We start from the raw sequence: 15,928 nt of genomic DNA, 5'->3' as shown, positions 1-15,928 counted from the left end.
CCGGTTATTCACTTTAAATACAGCAGTGTGTACATGTCAGTCCTAAACTCCCTAACTATCCCTTCCCACCCTGGTAACCATAAGTTCGTTCTCTAAGTCTGTGAGTCTGTTTCTGTTTTATAAATAAGTTCATCTGTATTGTGTCTTTTTAGATTCCACATATAAGTGATATCTTATGATACTTCTCTCTCTGACTTCAGTCATATGACAATCCATCCATGTTGCTGTGAATGGCGTTGTTTCATTCTTTTTAACGGCCAGGTAATATTCCATTGTGTATATATGCACCGAATCTTCATCTGTTCCTCTGTCGATGGAATTCGGGTTGCTTTCATGTCTTGACTATTGTAAACAGGGCTTCAGTGGACACTGGGGTGCATACATCCTTTTGAGCCATGTTTTTCTCCAGATATATTCCCAGGAGTGAGATTGCTGGACCACATGGTAGTTTTATCTTTAGTTTTTTAAGGAACCTCCATACCGTTGTCCATAGTGGCTACAGCGGCTTACATTCCCACCCAACAGTGTAAGAGAGTTCACATCTCTCCACACCCCCTCCAGAATTCATTGCCTGTGGGTTTTTTGATGATGGCCATTTTGACTGGTGTGAGGTGATACTTGGTGTGGCTTGGATTTCTTTACATTGAGGGAGGGAAGACTAGCTCTAGCTTTTCCCTCCTGTTTTATTCCTGATGGAGTTCTCTGCCCTTTTCATTTGCCTCCAGCCCCTACTGAGGTCCCCACAGTAGCAACCTCATCTGACCATTCCCTTGAGATCCCATGGAACTGAAAGGCTCTGCTGCTCTGTCGCAAGCACCTGGAAAACGCACTGCAATTTCATGTGCATTCATCTCATCTTTTCCAAGAGACTGTGCGCTCCTTGAGTACAGCGACCGTTGTTCACATGCTCTCAATAAAACACGTGTTGCCTGAAAGAAGTTTTATTTTTTTTTTAAGAGGATAAACACCAAAGATATCCAAACACTGGGGTAGTTCTGAAAGAGTTCTGTTATTATGATTATCCATTTTGGCATCACACCACCACAGGAATGAAACAGCAGTCTGCTTCAGGGCACAAGGGTGTGATTTGCCAAGATACAAGGGGCTGTGTCTCAGTGGTCTGAGCTCCATGATCCAGACAGCGGGCTGGGGTTTGTAACAGACACATGAAACACAACCTTGTCAGATGTTGTTCGATGTTATGAAAATCTTGTAAATTACATGGAACAAAGGGCATTTACTCTAGAGCAGGAGATATTCCAGGTGGAGAGACAAGCACAATTTGGAAAGAAAGATGAAGCCAGAGCAAGCAGAGGATACTGAGGGATATTAACGAGGATCACTTCTGATGGTGAGTGATTATTGTCACCCTCCTACCCACCAGTCAGTAATGATGTCCAGAAATGCAAAATCTCTGTATATATTCCACAGTTTTCTCTGACTTTTAAAATGCAATACATAATGTGAGTTTTGATTTTGTGTGTGTGTGTGTGCAAAAATTCAGTGCATTTATGGTATTAGATATTTGCAACATTATGTCTTCTCACTTGCAGATAAAACCAAGTAGTTTTAATTTATATGAATTGATTACGGATGCTCAATACATTCTTCCACCTCATGCAAAGAGTTGACTCATTGGAAAAGACCCTGATGCTGGGAGGGATTGGGGGCAGGAGGAGAAGGGGATGACAGAGGATGAGATGGCTGGATGGCATCACCGACTCGATGGACATGAGATTGAATAAACTCTGGGAGTTGGTGATGGACAGGGAAGCCTGGCGTGCCACGATTCATGGGGTCGCAAAGAGTCAGACACGACTGAGCGACTGAACTGAACTGAACTGAAACAGTAGACTTTGTAAATATTCCTTAATCCTTACTGTAATCTGCATCCCTTTTTTGGGTACTGTTGCCTTATGGGCTAAAGTGTCTTCCAAAAATATTGTTACTATGAAGTTAAGATTTCTCTTTTTTTAATCGTGAATAATATTTTATTTAGTCATTTCTGTTTACAACTGAAACTCTGTGAATTCAAAACTAACATCCTTGCCCGTGAGCTTCTTATAAGACACCAGAAAGTATTTCAACCTTGGGTTCCATGTTGTTCGGCTGTGCTTTATCCAAATGGACCTTTATGAGTAGGCTACTGTCTAACTTCTTGTAGATTCTCTTGCCCACAATCTCACTTGGGAAAACCAAGTCCTCCAGGATGGCGTCATGCGCAGTGGTCAGGGTGCGGCTCCTGGGATGTTTTTGCTTATTTTTCATAAGGCTTATTCAAGTTGGCTTAGGCAGAATTCTCCTCTGAACAATGAAGACGACATGCTTTCTACTGAACTTCCTCTCCAGCTCACACATGAGCTGCACCTGGATTTTCTGGAAAGACTTCAGTTGCGGAACGGGAACAAAGATGATGATAGCTTTCCAGCTACCGCAAACTTCAGTTTCCTTGGCGGCCATGATGTTCAGCTCCCACAGCTGGGCCTTGCGGGCTGAGTTCATCTCCAGCTCCAGGAGGGCCTAGGAGATGCTGGACTCAAACTCATCCGGCTTCTCACCATTGGGCTTCACGATCTTAGCACTGGAACCGAACATGGCCTCGACCTTGCAGATGCGGCCAACACTTGTTGCCACTGCCAACACTAGCAGGCCTAGGAAGAGCTGAAGTTTAAGATTTCTTTCTTTTTTTTTTGATAGTGGAGAGGTTTTATTTTATTTTTTTTCTCATCTTTTATTTATTTTTTAAAAATTTACTTATTTTTTTACTTTATATAAGATTTCTGAACTTCAGAAATATTAACTTGGAAGCAGTCAGTCCCCTGACATTTTGAGTAACTCCCCTCCTATATTTCTATGTTTACCAATAGATTTAGAAATCGTCTTAAAAATCATGGTGATTTATGTTGCCAACTTTATATTATGCTTTATGCCACCACTTTTTTCTTTTTTTTATGGAAGTATAGTTGATTTACAATATTGTTTTACAATATTATATTACTTTTAGGTTACAGCAAATTGATTCAGTTATACATACATGTAAATATTTTTTTCAAATTCTGTTCCATTATAAGTTATTACAAGATTTTGGATACAGATATATAGTAGGTCCTTGTTATCTCTTTAATGTGCAGTGGTTTGTATCTGCTAATTCCAAAGTCCAAATTTATCCCCCTTTCACTTTTGGTAACTGTAAATTTGTTTTCTATGAGTCTATTTCTGTTTTGTAAATAAGTTCATTTGTATCATTTTCTTTTTGATTCCACATATTAGTGATACCATATGGTATTTGTCTTTCTCTGATTTAACTTAGTGTGATCATCTATAGTTCCATCCATGTTGCTGCAGATGGCATCATTTCATTCCTTTTTTATGGCTGAATAATACCTGTTGTGTATATATACCACATCTTTATCGATTCCTCTGTTAATGGACATTTAGGGTGCTTCCTTGTCTTGGCTAAAGGAGATCAGTCCTGGGTGTTCCTTGGAAGGACTGATGTTGAAGCTGAAACTCCAGTACTTTGGCCACCTGATGTGAAGAGCTGACTTATTTGAAAAGACCCTGATGCTGGGAAAGATTGAAGGCAGAAGGAGAAGGGGATGACAGAGGATGAGATGGTTGGATAGCATCACCAACTCAATGGACATGGGTTTGGGTGGACTCCAGGAGTTGGTGATGGACAGGGAGGCCTGGCATGCTATGATTCATGGGGTCACAAAGAGTCGGATATGACTGAACTGAACTTGTCTTGGCTACTGTAAATAGTGCTGCAATGAACACTAGAGTGCATGTATTTTTTTGAATTAGAGTTTTCTCCAGATATATGCCCAGGAGTGGGATTGCTAGATCATATGGTAGCTCTATTTTTAGGTTTTGTTTTTTTAGTATTTCTTATTTTATTTATTTGGTTGCTTAGTTGCAACATGTGGGATCTAGTTCCCCAACCAGGGATCGAACCCAGGTCCTCTGCATTTGGAGTGTGGAGTCCCAGTCACTGGACCACATGGGAAGTCTTTTTAAAAACCATTTATTAGAGACAAAAAAAGATGAAGATATTTCTTAAGCTCCTTTACACACAAATTATATGTTTTTTAAAAAGATCACAGAACAGGGAATTTTACACCCTTCCAACTAAATGTTTTTCAGAACAAAATTAACTCCTTTGCTTAAAGTCAAAAGAATGAATGCTAAATTCTAAAATTATAATAGGGAGTAGACAAAAAATATTCCCAAGAGAGATGTAAGAAAACTGAATTCACATTTTAAAATTCTATAATATCCACAGAGCCTTAACTTGTGTATTGGCTTCATGGTAAGTTTACTATTTGTAACAAAAGTGACAAAGTCAGAATTATCTGTCCAATGTCAAAGCCCCTATTGGTCAAAACTGCAAAATATAAAGAATCCACTCTAATTCTGATCCTCTATCCTCTGAGTATTCAACACCTGACCTCTATGGCACCCTGTCCTGAACTGTCTTCTAAAGCATCACCCCATCATCCTGTCCCAGTTAAACCTACCTATGGAGAGAGTAACATGGAAACTTACATTACCATGTGTAAAATAGATAGCCAGTGGGGAACTTGCTGCATGTCTCAGGAAACTCAAACTGGGGCTCTGCATCAACCCGGAGGGGTGGGATGGGGAGGGATATGGGAGGGAGGTTCAGAAGGGAGGGGATATATGCATACCTATGGCTGATTCATGTTGAGGTTTGACAGAAAACAAAATTCTGTAAAACAATTTCTTCAATTGAAAAACAAAACAAAACAAACCTACCTATGCTATGTTCAATCCTTCAAGCCAGCAGTATGGGCAGAGAATCTGATCAACAAAACCATAACGATGTGTTTATGGAGCATTCATGGGCCAGCACAGATTTGTCCACTAACGTAAGTTAGCAGTGGCCTCTAAAAGACAGAGCCTTTAGCAAGAGGCGTGGCCACATGACCTCAGTAGTGAAATACACTGAGCGCAGGAGAAGACTAATGTTTCAGACAATGAAGTGCAGCCTGAGGCACCCTTGACCCACTGAAAGAGGGGATGACCAGTAGATCTTTGGATATGTGAGACTAAGACTCAGGAGATAGATTTGGGCTGGAAGAACTAGACTTGGGACATTAGCACATGAATGACCATTACAACCACGGCAGCCGGAGTACTTCACATTGTCCAAGAAAAGTGTCTCAAGTGAGAAGACAGTCGCTCACCTCGGTTCCCAGCAGCACCCTTTGGTTGGCCTCTCTCTCAGAGCCTGCTGCCATTCCTGCCACCTCCAGTCTTTCTCAATTCAGCAGCTGGAGGGGTCCTTTTGGTGACTGATTCTTTTCCTCAAAACTCCCCAGAGACTACACCCATCTCATTTGAGGATTCCCAGGTGGTGCAGAAGCCACCTGCCAATGAAAGAGACCCCAGAGATGCAGATTCAATCCCTGGGTCAGGAAGATCCCCTGGAGAAGGAAATGGCAACTCGCTTCAGTATTCTTGCCTCATGCCAGGCGCTGGTCCCAGAGACACGGGCAGGTGACATCCCTGATTTCATGAGACTCATACGAGCACATCTCAAGCCGGAGAGCCCAATGCTAAGCCTCCTCTCCCTGCCACTGGAGCTTCGAGTTGAAGCACGCTCTGCTTGGAGCTCCGCAAAAAGACCGCCTGAAACTGAGGCTTCACTCTTCACGCGGCCCTAAACCAGCCCAGTGGCCTCACTGGGTGCTTACTTCCCTTCTCTTTCATCAGGCCTCTGGGTGGGTTCCCCCTATTTTTAGATTTTTAAGGAACCCCCACACTGTTCTCCATAGTCTATGCTTTCATCTTTGTTACATGAACTTGAACTACAAATTTAGGACTTGTTCTTAACATATTCTTCTCAGCTTTAGGCCCAAGTGCCAACTCCAGCCCATTCAGATTCCTAAAAATCCCTCATATCTTCCCCTCCCTCTTCCTTCCTGGGGACTTGGGCTCTTGGGGCAGCCTGAATGTGTCTATCACGGCACTGACGGCAGCCTCTCACCTCCATGTGAGTGCACACTGAGCTCGCCACGATGCTATCCCCAATCCGTGACAGGTGCCAGACATGCACTTAATTAATATTGAATGAAAGCTTGATGAATGAATGAGTGAATGAGAGCCCTGTATGTCTGAAGTATCAGGAATTCTGAATTAGTCAGTCATTAGCCTATGGTGTTCAATTAAGCATCACAAACAATTTAGACTAGGTGGTGCCTGTCCCAGTGGTCAAGCAGTTCGCTAGGAATTGTTTTAAGGGACTGAATGATCTACTTTATAAATTTGATGTGTGTTCTTTGGTTATGATTTTTGGGGCCAATGTTTTCTGAAACCAATTAATGTCTCGGTTTGAAATGACAATTATGTCGATCTCATGGGTAGGTGATATTTCCTCCCTAAAGTAGAGGAGGGTGAATATTGATGTCTATTTTGGAAACCAGACAATGAGGTGATGGCATGACAGCTGTGTTATCCTTGAATCCAGGAGAAGAGGTAATAATAAAGTAAACATGGATGTGCTAGGTCATGAGTATATATCCTCAGGTCAGGTCAAGCCAAAGACAGATGCAAAGAGGCCAGCGGAGGTCATGGGAATTTGAGGTCTCATTCGCTGCCTCCTCTATCCTATTGAGGGCAGCTTGGAGGGGATTTTGAAATGCAGAGGGTAACCATCCTTCTCTCCTAGCAACCAATAAATGGATTTTTCTAGAGCTCAGGGTGAAACCCCAGAGATGTCAAGAATAAAGGACCATTGTCACTTGTGATGCCATCCAACCATCTCATTCTCTGTCACCCTCTTCTCCTTCTGCCTTCAGTCTTTCCCAGCATCAGAGTCTTTTCCAATGAGTTGGCTCTTCACATCAGGTGGCCAGAGTATTGAAGCTTCAGCTTTAACATCAGTCATTCCAATGAGTATTGAGGGTTGATTTCCTAAGATTGACTGAATGGCACCACTGATTCAATGGACATGAACTTGGGCAAACTCCAGGAGATGGTGAGGGACAGGGAATACTGGCATGCTGCAATCTATGGGGTCACAAAGAGTTGGATACAATTTGGCGACTGAAAAACTGCCGGGGACCAGCCCCGGCTGAACCAGGGTATTCGAAGGAGAGACGGTGTAGGCGAAGATCAGGAAACAATTGCTTAATTAAACGTTAATTAAGGATATAAAGAGTAATAGAATGAGGATAGCTCAGTAGGAAAATTCAGTGGAGAAAAGAGGCTGAGATAAGGATAGCTCAGTGAGGAAATTCAGTGTAGAAAAGAGGCTGAATAATTCAGCCAGAAGGTAAGAGAAAGAACGACATGGTGAGACCAAGTTTCGGTGAACAAGGCCCGTACTTTATTTTCCAAAGTAGTTTTTATACCTTAAGTTATGCATAGAGGATAATGGGGGAAGGGGTAGAGTCAGGCAGCAAGCCAGGCTTTCTTCCTGCAAACTTATCATATGCAAAAGCTTAGGTGATTTGCATCATCTTCTGGCCCAGAGGCCTGTTAACATTTTAAGACCTTTTCTTCAGAAAACTTATTTTTCTCTAAAGGTGATTGGTCAGGAGCCACCCTCCAAAAGCATTAGATAAAGTTGCATTCCTACAGCGCAAAGGTGTGGTGGGCTATAACAAGAAAAAGAATTAACTCAAGGGTCCCAGGTTACAAACATTAAAGCTACTATTTACACCAATTATATTAATCAATACACTGCCAGGGACACAGCAGGTAAGGGATATGGAAACTTAGCAGCAAACATTGGCCCAACAAGTGAAAATCCCTTCACCAATACAATTTCTAATCAATCTTTTAACTACTCAAAAGAATCTGTGTTTAGACAGTTTAGGACATCTCCTGCCTCTCACAGTTGGGAGGCTCTGAACAATCACATGTGGCCGGAAAAACCTATTCAGGCAGGCTAGACGATTTCCAAAGGAGTTTGTAGGTTAAACACTGTCACACCCAGGAATTATTAACTGGAGCTGTAAGCTAACTCTTTTTTCAGAGAGGTAGTGGGGGACAGCCCCCCGTAAAGTCAGAGGTGTAGGTGAAAGCACAAAGCAGAAAGTAGGCAGACTCTGGTTTTGGGGGTAGATTGCTCGAGAATTTCCAGGGAGACTCCTGAGGCTTGATCCCGCCTTTGCGTATGCCAAGCCTCCTTCCTCATGACCTTTGTCATGGGTGGAGTTCCTCACGCTGGCTACTGGCAGTGATAGAATTCCGGTTGAGCTATTCCAGATCCTGAAAAGTGCTGCACTCAATATGCAATATGCACTCAATATGCAATATGCCGGCTCCCGGCATCAAAAACAACAGTCACTTGTGAGTTTTAACGATGCTCCCTGCACTTTATACAATTTCTGTGCATTCTGTTCTCTCTTCCCTGGGACCCCTCATTGAAATGAAACTTGCGATTGTTCTCCAGTGGCTCTTGAGAGGTTCAGTTTTCCCTCCCTGTTTAATGATACTCTGTATGTCTGTTCCATGTCTCTGATGTGTGGTTACTTAATATTTTGCAGTGAGAGAAAGTGCCTGCCACCTTATATTCCCCTTCTGCTTACAGGACTCTCGCAGTTCACAACTGACGTCTGTGAGTTGGGAGTTTTTAGGCAACATTAATCTTGGGTCAGTTTCTCCTGGGTCACTGTGCATGGGCAGCCCCTGCCCACCTTAAAGAGAACCAGGTGGGTGGGCACAGTTGGGTCAGAACCATCTTGTCGCCCAGGGCTCCCGGCTGAAATGCAAGGAAGAGGGTGTCTGAAATCCTAATTTTGATGGAGAAAGTGCCCAGACCTGGAGGTTTTAGGGAAGGAAGAAACATGGTGTTCGAGTAAAAGGGGTGATCTCTTCTCTGTGTTCAGAGAAGTTTCAGAGCAGGCAGGAAGTCTTGTATCTTTTAAGAGAGAGATTTGAGGATCTAGGTCAAGTAAGAAGTGTCTTCACAGCTTTGTCTGTATAAGGTTGGAGAAACTTCCAACTCGAAGTAATGAGCCAACATCTTTCCTTGTGAAGTATTACATTTCTGAAAAAGACTGTTCATGAATATAAAAAAGATGCAAAACGCATGTTGTTTATCAGTCACTCGATCAATGCCAGACTAAGGCTTCTAAAGACCCTAAGAAGTAGAAATATTTCTGTAGCCAACCCATATAAATTAAGAGGAAATCAATTTTAAATGGTAAGCAAATGTGAGGAAGTCAAAGAAATTCTGATTTTTTCACCAGAATGACTATTTTCGTGTTCTTTTAAAATTTGCACAGATTATTTAAAAATGATTGAGAAAGGGTGGAAGTGATTTGCCCTGCTTTGAAAGTGAAAGTGTTAGTGGCTCAGTACTGTCGGACTCTAGCCCTCTAGGTGCCTCTTGTCCATGGAATTCTCCAGGCAAGAATACTGGAGTGGTTAGCCATTCCCTTCTCCAGGGGATCTTCCCAACCCAGGGATCAAACCTGGGTCTTCTGCATTGCAGGCAGATTCTTTACCATCTGAGCCACCAGGGAAGCCCTTGCTTTGTCCCCAGCTTGTATACAGTCTGGATAATTCTATGCTGAGCAGATGCCTTTAGGAGAAAGATCCTGCTTTTCCTAACAGGCCCATGGGCGGAGTTCCTTGGTGGCAAAATCTGTCCTTGAGAACCATGTCAGCCTGAAGTACAATGCTGTCATCTGGTGATCACATTCTGAAATTACAATTATATCTCCCCCTGGGGCTCTTGTCGTCTGCTTCCTGCACCATTGTTAAGAGACACCAAATAATTTTACAGCCAGAGCGATATTAGAGCAAATTGCATGCAGCTTTCCCAGTTTACAGATGAGGTATCAAGACCTTAAAGTGGCACAGCCAGAAGGTGGCCCTGGCATATGACTAGTTAATAATCCATTTTATGGTATAAGTAGACAACTTAGTGCCAGCGAAGTTGAATTTAGATGGCAGCTCTGCGATGGACTAGGGCTTCCCAGGTGGCTCAACAGTAAAGAAACCGCCTGCCCATAAAGGGGACATGGGTTTGATCCGTAGGTCGGGAAGATGCCCTGGAGAAAGAAATGGCAACCCACTCCAGTATTCTTGCCTGGGAAATCCCATGGACAAAGGAGCCTGGTGGACTACAGTCCATGGGGTTGAAAAAGAGTTGGACATGACTTAGAGACTAAACAACAACTGTCATTTTCTAGCTGTAAAATTATTGTGCAAATGATCAAACCTCACTGAACCTCAGTTTCCTTGCATGTAAAGTGAGAATTCCATTAGAATGCACCTTGTGGGTTTACTGGAAAGATTAAATCACATAATATAACTTGCAGACATGATTGAGACATGCCTGGCAGAAGACAGAATATTGTTAGGATAAGTGTGTCGGTGGATACACAAGAGTGCCTTGACTATTTCCAGAACTGTACAAACAGGATGGTATGCTTCAGAGCCATTTAAAATCAAATGATGTAGAATAAAAAACTAGCACTCTTTCCCCATTTCCTTCTTCCTTTTTGGGAAGATGCCAAATTGCTCTCGATCCATTTCACTGTCTTATTCTACTGTCTTTAAGTTCCAAAGCTCTGCTTTGTTGAATTTCTTGCTGAGCCTCAACTCTTTGGGGTAACTAACGTGCTTGTAACTACTCTCTAAACTGAAATCCCTGTGAATTATCTCGTTTTGAATCCTGAAGTGCCAAGACCGAGTCAGTTGATGACTCTGATGTCAGCAGTTCACGCTGTCACTTTAGCATAAAGTCTGACCAGGTAGAGCCTGACACCATGCTTTAAGCTTCCTCTGCACTTGTGAGGACATGTAACACCTGGGGAGGCCTAATTCGGAAAATAGAATCTAACCATCAGAGCTTTCGAATTGTGGTGCTGGAGAAGATTCTTAGAGTCTCTTGGATAGCAGGGAGATCAAACCAGTCAATCCTAAAAGAAATCAAGCCTGAATATTCATTGGAAGGACTGAGGCTGAAGCTGGAACTCCAATACTTTGGCCACCTAATGTGAAGAGCTGCCTCACTGGAAAAGACCCTGATGCTGGCAAAGATTGAAGGCAGGAGGAGAAGGGGATGACAGCAGATAAGATGATTGGATGGCATCACTGACTCTATGGACAGGAGTTTGAGCAAACTCTGGGAGATGGTGAAGGACAGGGAAGCCTGGTGTGCTGCAGTCCATGGGGTCACAAAGAGTCAGACACAACTGAGCGACTGAACAACAATGCTCATCTTCTAGCTTTTCTTTAATTCTTGCTTTCCTCAAAGCTATCTTCCCCATGATTAGTTTCCCCAAATACTAATAAGACCATTTAACTCTCATGGTGAATTGCATCATTCGCCTTCTGACAAGTACTACTGGAATCAGCTCAGGCAATCGTGGTGTGATTTTCATCTTTGTTAGAATATAAATTCCTTGGCATCAAGAGAAATTATTCCACACAAGGAGGTTCCTCAAAACAATTAAAAATAAAATTGCCATGTGATATAGTAATTTCACTTCTAGGTATTTACCTGAAGAAAACAAAAACAATAATTTGGAAAGATATTATACCCCAATGTTCACTGCAGCTCTATTTACAATCGCCAAGATATGAAAGCAAAGTATCCACTCATACTCAGCCATAAAAATACGAAATCTTACCATTTGAAGCAATATGGATGAATCTAGAGGGTATTATGCCAAGTGCAGTAAATCAGAGAAAGAGAAATACCGTATGATCCCAGTTATATGTGGAATCTATAAAAACAAAACAAGCAAAACAAAACCTGAATAGACCCAGAGAACAGATACAGAGAACAAAAGGGGGCTTATCAGAGGAAAGGAAGGTGAGGGGGTGGGTGAAATATATGAAGGGAACTAAGAGAACTGTGGTGTTGGAGAAGACTCTTGAGGGTCCCTTGGACTGCAAGGAGATCCAACCAGGCCATTCTGAAGGAGATCAGTCCTAGGTGTTCTTTGGAAGGAATGATGCTAAAGCTGAAACTCCAGTACTTTGGCCACCCCATGCGAAGAGTTGACTCATTGGAAAAGATTCTGATGCTGGAGATGGAGAAGGAAATGGCAACCCACTCCAGTATCCTTGCCTAGAGAATCCCAGGGACGGGGGAGCCTGGTGGGCTGCTGTCTATGGGTCGCACAGAGTCGGACACGACTGAAGCGACTTAGCAGCAGCAGCACACCTGAAACTAGCATAATATTGTGTGCCACCTCTACCTTGATACATAAAAATGTTAACGAAGTTCCTGTCACATCATAGAAGCTCCAGTACTTTGGCCACCTGATGCGAAGCACTGACTCATTGGAAAAGACTCTGATGCTGGGAAAGATTGAAGGCAGGAAGAGAAGGGGACGACAGAGGGTGAGATGGTTGGAGGGTATCACAGACTCGATGGACATGAGTTTGAGCAAGCTCTGGGAGTTGGTGATGGACAGGGAGGCCTGGTGTGCTGCAGTCCATGGGGTTGCAAAGAGTTGGAACATGGCTGAGCAACTGAACTAAACTGACACATACATTGTACATATGCATATAAACGTTTATATGTACATACATACCGATTGTGTGTATTGTGTATAATGTGCATATATATGTATGGGTGCATGTAAGCATGTGTATGTACATATGAAATAGTCACTCAGTTTGTGTGTATGTATGTCGTGTTTGTCTACCTCTCTTGCATATGTATGTATATGTGCTCAGTCACTCAGTCCTGTCTGACTCTGTGACCCCGTGGACTGTAACCTGCCAAGGCTCCTCTGTCCATGCAGTTCTCCAGGAAAGAATACTGGAATGGGTGGCCATCCCCTTCTGTGGGGGATCTTCCAGACCCAGTGACTGAAAGTGCGTTTCTTGCATCTCCTGCATTGGCAGGCGGATTCCTTACCTCCGAGCCACCTGGAAGCCCCGAGTGTGTGCCACCTTTTCATCCGTCCGTCCCCTGGTGGGCAGCGAGGCTGTCTCCATGCCTTGGCTATTGTGAATAACGCTGCAGTGCACATGGGGGTCCAGATAGCTTTTTGAGTTAGTGTTTTCATTTCCCTTAGATCAATACCCAGAAATGGAATTGCCGGCTCATCCATATTTTGTCCTTGATAAACAACAAAAAAACCAAGTTGATAGTATTCCCAACACTTTTCTTTCCCAAGTTCTTGCCTCTCTCAAATCCTCCTCCATTCTTCCAGACTATTATTCTTTCCTTACAGTCAACTGCCTCACTCAGAAGTTGACTATTCTGTTTTAGGCTGGCTTAGTTCTCCCCTGTGGCCATGAAGCTACTGATTCACAAGTCACAGGGGCTCAGGAGATATGGAAAGAGGCTGGTTATTATCTCTATCTAGGTATTTTCCTGATAAGAACACATCAACCCTGCCAGACACTGCTGACACGTTGATCTGGGACTTGTAGCCTCCCTATTTGTGAAAAATTAAACTTCTGTTGGTCAAGCCAGTTTACTGTTATGCAGCCCCAGCCAACTAATACATGGCTTTCCTGAAGGTGTTTCTTCCTTTCAAGGACCCAACTCCACAGGAAGTCAGAGAGCTCGGGGGTTTCATCTGCATTGCTCAGTCTCCTGGCCACAGAGCAGGGAAGAGAAAGATATGATGTGGGTGGAAGGTGGGGAGGGCAGGGAGGCAAACAGAATCTCCAGGACAAAGGGCAAATACAGAAAATGTAGCAGAATGAAAAAAAGAGAAAAGAGCTGTCTACAGAATGTATGTTCACAAGGAACATGAGAATCTGCCTTATTTTAAAACTTCAAAGGTCTGATCCACACTCATATTTAGTGGGATTGTATCTAGAGACTGCAAGCTTAAATTTCTCACAAAACACATGAAGCTAAAAATAGCCTTTTGGAATCTAGTCTATCGGTAGGCAAAGTGTCCTGGCATTTGATTTGCAGTTGAGGTACGTCGCCTCCAAGTTAATTATAGGGCCGTGGTTTGAACAGCCAGATTCGGAATTTTCCAGAACATTTAGTAAGAGCTCAGGAGAAAGCATGGTGCTAAGTGCTCTGCAGGATAGAGGGTTTTATATGAGATGTTTTATGAGATTGGTACCCCAATACCCCTACCAGGGGTAGTATTTGAGCAAACCTGGAACTTGCATTTCACAAAGGAAATCAACCTTGAATATTCATTGGAAGGAGCTGAAGCTCCAATACTTTGGCCACCTGATGCAAAGAGCCAATTCATTGGAAAAGACCTTGATTCTGGGAAAGATGAAGGGCAGGAGAAGGGGATGATAGAGAATGAGATGGTTGGATGGCATCACTGATTCAATGGACATGAATTTGAGCAAACTCTGGGACATAGTGGACAGGGAAGCCTGGTGTGGTGCATAGGGTTGCAGAGTCAGACACAACTTAGTGATGGAACAACAACAACAGAACTTTCATTTGCCTGGAACACCCAGTATAGGCATGGTGCGAAAGGCAGTATTTAAGGTACCTTGTTTGTCATGAGAAGTCTTTTGGTCCTTAGGTGGTGTTTGAGGCCAGCCCCAGTGCAGTTACTATCTGTGTCCACAAGATGGCAGTCACGGCCAGGAAGGGGCTGCAGGAGCCACTGGCTGGCCTTTTCCAGGCTGGACCGTGGGTGGGGTTTCTAGAGGTTCCTGGAGGAGGGCTGATATTTCATAGTAGTTCTTCCCTAGGAGTGGGGGAAAGGATCAGGCTGAAGTAGCTGGGAGGCAGTCAGGAGGAGCGGAAGGAAGAGATAATAAAAAATCACCCAAAAGTCTGGAGCGGGAGGACAGGATTGTTTTGATACTGAGTTGAGGCACAGAGGTTAAACCAGAGACAGGAGGAAAGTCAGAGGGACCAGAACACCTGGTTAAAGGGCAAAAGGCTGGGAGATAAATCAGACAGCAGAGTCTACAGGAGGTGGGCCGAGGACAGGGGCGTGTCAGGGCAGCCCTGGGAGAAGTAGAGTCTGAGGTCCATGCACACTGCCGGTTCTGACTCCTGCCCATGCCCCTGGGTGCTTCCAGGAGAGGGGGCTCAGGGATGGATTCTGACTTACCAGATCTTGAAGGAGGAGCAGGGACAGAAGACATAGAATGAGCCAAGTTCACAGCTGGTTCAGGGAAGGCAGTACTTCTGATGGGCTGGAGCAGAGCTTTGTGGAAAGGGGGAGATAGATGAGACTGCAAAACTAGAGGTTTATCTGTTCCAGGTGAATCCTTGGATGCGCAGCCAAGCAGGGTGGCTGGCTACCTGGTTGAACAGAAATGATGCCGTCACTAAGATACTTAAATAAAAATTGCACTGGTGCTTTGCTGTGCTTAGTTGCCACGTCATGTCCAACCCATTGTGACCTCATGGACTGGAGCCTACCAGGCTCCTCTGTCTGTGGGGTTCTCCAGGCAAGGATCCTGAAGTGGGTTGCCATTTCCTCTTGCAGGGGATCTTCCTGATCCAGGGATCGAACCTGCGTCCCTGTGTCTCCTGCATTGCAGGCGGATTCTTTACCTGCTGAGCCATCAGGGAAGCCCACTGGTGCTTTGGGAAGAAACAATTTGAAGCTAAATACAAAGATGATTTGAAGGAGATTAGTGTCAAGCAGTGGAGAAGGCAATGGCACCCCACTCCAGTACTCTTGCCTAGAAAATCCCATGGACGGAGGAGCCTGGTAGGCTGCAGTCCATGGGGTCGCTAAGAGTCAGACACGACTGAGCGACTTCACTTTCACTTTTCACTTTCATGCATTGGAGAAGGAAATGGCAACCCGCTCCAGTGTTCTTGCCTGGAGAATCCCAGGGACGGGGGAGCCTGGTGGGCTGCCGTCTATGGGGTCGCATAGAGTCGGACACGACTGAAGCGACTTGGCAGCAGCAGCAGCAGTGTGAAGCAGTGTGAGTGATTCCAAAGCTCTGGAAGTAGTTTAGAAGTATGGCATTAAGAATTCAATATGGTAATGATATTTGAAAAAACTGGATAAGTGTTAAAGGGATT

General features: G+C 43.9%; 1 pseudogene; it reads right to left on the bottom strand.

Moving 5' to 3' along the window:
• Positions 1-2,009: 2,009 nt before the first annotated feature.
• Positions 2,010-2,595, bottom strand: LOC113882887 (annotated as a pseudogene).
• Between the last annotated feature and the right edge of the window lie 13,333 nt (positions 2,596-15,928).

Source organism: Bos indicus x Bos taurus, chromosome 24 (genome assembly GCF_003369695.1).
Source record: "Bos indicus x Bos taurus breed Angus x Brahman F1 hybrid chromosome 24, Bos_hybrid_MaternalHap_v2.0, whole genome shotgun sequence".
Lineage (NCBI taxonomy): Eukaryota > Metazoa > Chordata > Mammalia > Artiodactyla > Bovidae > Bos > Bos indicus x Bos taurus.
Note: the sequence above shows the minus strand (reverse complement) of the source record. Positions and strands in the feature narration are given on the sequence as shown.